Genomic DNA, 5,349 nt, shown 5'->3' on the forward strand with positions numbered 1-5,349 from the left:
CTAGGCCACTTCAAAGGGAAGCTTGCGTACCCCCTGTAACCTATATTTTAAGTCCAATCCTTTGATAAGCCCTCCGGACCTGGTGGAAAATCTCTCGAGGCATTTGTGTGTGTGTGTGTGTGTGTGTGTGTGTGTGTGTGTGTGACGTGGAAACAGAAAAGCTTGTTCTTCTAGAGGAGGGCACTCCGGGACCTCACAGTCTGTTGGAGAAGGCCTGGGTGGGCCTGGGACGTGTGCTGGAGAAGGGGCCTGCAGGGACAAGGGTCCAGGCTGTCAGCTTCCTGGAAGGCCACATGAAACTCCTGCCTGGCGCTCCTCTCAGAGCAGGTGACAGCACACCTTCGGGGACAGGAGCAGACCCACTCCACCCCCTCTTCTGCATCCCCGCCAAGGCAGTCCAGGCGAGTTGCAGGACCCAATGCTGGTGAAACGCACCCTCTCAGCTCACACGGTGACCCAGAGGGGATGGGAGCCCAACGGGGTGGGGGCTGCACTGTAAACAGCTCCACTGGCTACACGCCGCCGTGCTTATCTCCACAAATATTGACTCTGAAGGATCAAACAAGTGGCCCAAAAAACAATAATATTTTCCCCCAGGGAGAAGCTCCTGTTCCAGACACTCAGGACCTACTAGGGCGGACAGGCCGCGGCAGATGGCAGTCCTGCGGGGTGAAGGTCTCCTGGGGGGGCCCTGCCTGGCCTGGTGGATCCCTTCGGAAGCATCGAGTCCAGGGAATGAGAGATGGGGCTCAGGCGCTGACAGGTGGTGGTGAAGAATGCCAGGCACCCCATATTCTGGATCCGAGTTTTCAAAGTCTCAGAGGATGGCTCCAAGAGGCCAGAGCCCCTCAGAAAAGACCAGCTTGGGTTTGGCCGACAGTGAATGGAGCCTGCTCCTCGGACTGGCCGTCCCGCCAGGGGCCTTCACGAGTGATTCCACTCCATCCTTACAGAAACCCCGGGAGCTAGGTGTTCTTACCCCATTTTGCAGGTGAGGAAACTGAGGTTCCCAGCAGTTTGGTGACCTGCACAAAAACCACCCTGTGGATTACGTGGCAGGGCTAGCCCTGGGGCCCTCAACTAACAGCCTGTAAAGTATGTTGTGCCCATTCTGGTTGTTCCAAGCTACGAAGTCGGCGGTGTTACGACTCAAATGCCCCTTTACATACTGAAGGTCCAGAGACCAGGATTCTGGACAAAGAACAGGAACTGAGGTCATTGACTTGGCCAAGCCTCCGGGTTGTTTACTATTTTGTAAAGATGTGGATGGAAATAATTATTGATTCTCCATTCTGGCTCATGGGCAGGAAGCACAATTTGGAAAGTATTGGCAAGGTGCCCGATGGGCTGCGCCCCAGCCACACGGGTGTGTGTGTGTGTGTGTGTGTGTGCGCACGCGCGCGCAATGGTGGTAGAGTTTCTCTGTGACTCTAAACTCTCCCTTCTTCCCATACCCCAGACAATGTTACCTCAGAGTCCTGGCCACTGATTATCATTACAATATAGCAGAGTCTTTAGGGCTTTTTCTATAGAAGGGAAGGGCTGGGTCACTGGAGGCCTCTAGCCGGTTTTGGGGGTGGGGGGTGGTGCATAGGCATGAAAACGAATATCCTTAATGAAGACAACTGATGAAAAAGAGGCAGAAAACTCAGGAAGACAGAAAGAGACCCCAAGGTAAGCTACAGTGGAACAGCGCACCAACAAAATAAGAGATAGAAATAGTTACACTGTGACAAGTTACAGAGAGAAGAAACACTTTACAGACAGTGAGGAAGATAAGTTTCCCTGGAGGCCCCAGCCGAAAAGATTTCCAGGGAAGGAGGTGCCCACGGGAGGCTGCAGGTAAGAGGAGAGGAGTTGGGGGGCGGGCCATGGAGGGGACTCAGAGCAGCAGAAGGTGCTAGCCCTGGAACACATCACAGAGACTCTCTGTGTTGCTGTGGACACTCAGACGGCCCCGACATCCTGACAACCATCAGCAGCCCCCGGAAAAGCAGTTTTTAACAGGTACCTGCTGTCCACGGCTAAGACCCAAGGGAACGTGGAGTTGAGATGGGGCAAAACAAAAAAGGATTCCAGAAACATCCTCACAACCAAGGAGCCAGAACTGTGTTTCTAACACCACCTCCAGGAAGCCTTCCCAGCTCACTGGTTAGGCTGCAGAGCTCCCTCTGATATATCCAGAGGCTTGTTCTTCCCTTGCTTTACATTCTTGGCTCACTAGAATTACAATCAGGGTTATAATTCCCTATAGGTTCTTTTATTTGTGTTTTTCATGTGGGTGTGTATTGTTTCCTTTAATAGCCGGTACATGTCTCTACTATTTCTGTTATATCTCTTTGCAGTATCTGGTGCAGGGCTCCTGTTCCTTTGAGTTATGTATGACACTGTTGCTCTTTCCTCTTTCAGCAATTTATACTTAAAAAAAAAAAAAACCAACTCCTATGCCTATTAAATTATGCCATTCTCCTGGCCATGTCTTCTATTAAACAACCCCTTCCTCCTTGATAGCTACTGATCTTGCCCTTGATCCTTCATAGGGTATTGATTATCTTGTGAAGGCAGAACAGGCATTTTTCTTCTCGTCTTACAGATAAGGGGACGGATCCTCAGAGACTTGCCTAAAATATGTAACCTGGCCAAAAGATTCAAATACTTTCTATGTTTTGTCCCAACATATGGTATGCAAGCCAATTTTAGGTGGTATTCCAAGAAACATCTTTTATTTGACAAGTTACGTATTTCATTGTCATGTGTAAAGGAAAAAGCGTGTTTTAAACCTGTGTTTTTAGGCATATTCTTGCTTACAATCTTTTAGTTAAATAAAATGAGTTGACTTAAAGAGAACATTAAAGGCATCATAATCAAGGCTGTTCAAAGATATGGCAAAATTAGGAGCAGTTTCTCGAATGGCGGATATTTGGGAAGTGCTGCTTGGCAAAAGTTCTGTACACAATGGCACTCACTCGGGGTGGTTATTACCTGCCCATGGCCAGCATGAAGAGGCAGGAGTGCCTGGTGGAGTGACCAGTGCTTGGGCAGTGAAATCACATTCACCCAATGGCCTGTGTGAAGAGGAGCTTTGTTTCTTCAGGTCGCAATTCTTCCATTCACAGAGGCATCGCCAAGGCTCGCCATAGAAGGGCATGTAGGGAGAATGGGGTAATTAATCTCCATCTACTGTGGGCAAAGTCAAGCAGAGGGGTATGGGGGTGGGGGGTGGGAGAGGGGTGCCCAGGAATCAGAGAAGACCAGTCCCTGCCCTCACCAAGCTTTTTGTGTCTTGGGAAACGGGAAGGATTGATGGGAGACCCAAAAAGAAACACAAAGTAATACAAACTAAGATCTTAGGACAGCTTGGATGGGGCTCCAGTCCTGAGTGGTGGTGTCAGGAACAAGGGACGGGGACAGATGAGGTCTGCCTCACCTTCAGGAAGGTGCTCTATCAGGAGTGAAGCAAGACCCGAAGTCTAGAGAGCCTCCTTCTCTCAGGGGATTTCTTTCATCCTCCCCTGTAAAGAATCTTGGAACTTGTTGGGGTGGGGGGGTGAGGGAGGGTCTTTTCTCTTCCCCGAGGGAATGATTCTTTGCTACCTCCACTCACACCCCACCCCCAAGGGTTTAGTTTCCAACCTGGATGATTTCATCATTCCCTCCCACACTCAAATCTCCCTCCCTTCCCCCTCAATCCCCGTGGAGCAGTCAGGCTGGCTTCTGATTGGAGGAGAGAGGCTGCAGCTTAATTACAGAGCAAAGGAGAACCAAGGCCTGCCTGTAAAATTGCAGTGTGCAGTCTCTACAGCCTTCTCCCAGGCGGGAAAGAGGTGGGGAGGCAGAGGGGTGCTGTTCCAACCCATTTTTCACCACTGCTCGGCAGCAATTTTGTAAGAGACCAAACGTGCCTACAGCAACTTCTTGCTTTCCCTGCCTCTCTGCTGAGGCAACAGATTTCCTGGAAAGGGGAGTTAGGGCCACGAAGTGTGTGTGTGATGTTGAAGGAAGGGAGTGAGAGGACTGGGGAGGGGGAGGTCTGTGTGCTCAGCTGGACACACAGACTCTGCAGCCTGCGTTGCGACACGCCTTTGCGGAGGACTTGGGTTTCATCTGTAGGAGGGGTTCAGCTTTTTTGTTGATCTGACTACGGGGGGAGGGGTGGGGGGAGAGGCTGGTGCCCTGGGTTGGGGGGTGGGGGGTTGTAGAAGGCAAGCTGAGCCTATGCGCTTGTGATTTTACACCGCCAGGGCTCAGAAAAGCTGGCTGGGTCCCCTCCCAGCCTTTATTTATTTAGCTTTGCTTGCTCCTCCGTGGCCTCAAGGGGGTGAGGGTGGGGGTAATGGGGAGATGAGATAATTGTGGGGGCCTGAACAAGTTTGCTCAGACAGTTTTGTGTGGCTGAGATCCACTGAATGAGAGAGAGAGAGAGAGAGAGGACCCTGAAAGGAGGTGGGGGTGGGGTGGGAGAAAAACCGAGTATAACAACACTGAGAGTAAACGTGAAGACTCAAAACCAAGGGTCGAGGGGTCAGAGGTAGCAAGAGTGAGCAATCCTTCTCCCAGCCAGCCGAGGGCTGGGGAGTGGGGGTGGCAGGGATTTGCAGAGAGGGGAGGGGGTGCCCGCAGACAGATTTAGGATTAAGAAGTCTGCTGTGTTTCAGAAGCTCCCCCATTGGAATAAGATGGGCTGTTGTTTGCCAGGGCCTGAAAGGTTTACTTAACGATTCCAGATAGAGTATCGCTTGTTCCTCGAAAGAAGAGCTGCGCCGGTGGGGGGAGGGGGCAGGCCCATCTGATGGAGGCAGCGGCCCCGCTCACGTTTTCTGGAGACACTCACCCCGCTTGAAACCTTTTCAGGGAAGCCAGTTACCAGTTCTCCCCCATTCTGATCCGTGACATCTGCCTGGCCTCCCTGTGCCTCCTGGCCTGCCTTCCTTCTCCAAGAAGTGTCAGGGGGAGAGCCCTGTCCTCTCCGAGTCTCGTCCTGGTGACCAGGAGGGTCCGCTGGGGCCGGGCCAAATGCCAGATGGAGACTCTCATCTGGTGACGCTGGGGACCCGGGCACCTCACTGTGGGCTTCTGGGAGGGAATGAGGATGGAGAGGAAAGCTGGGGGAGTGGGGACCCTTGTAAAGAATCCAGAATGTGATGTGTCTGCAGCTGGCCTTTCCAACAGGCATCCTGGGGATCACATGTTGGGACACCACCATGCTGGTCACTTGAATTCAGGTTGGGAGTGATTCTGCGGGGTCTACGTTGTCTCCTAGGCCTGACAGTCTTTGAAAGCCTACTCCCTATAAATAAGGAGGCCTTCGTGCAGGGGTCGGCGTACTGCAGACCTCGGGCCAGTTCTGGC

The sequence above is a fragment of the Panthera tigris genome, chromosome C1 (genome assembly GCF_018350195.1).
Source record: "Panthera tigris isolate Pti1 chromosome C1, P.tigris_Pti1_mat1.1, whole genome shotgun sequence".
Taxonomy (NCBI): domain Eukaryota; kingdom Metazoa; phylum Chordata; class Mammalia; order Carnivora; family Felidae; genus Panthera; species Panthera tigris.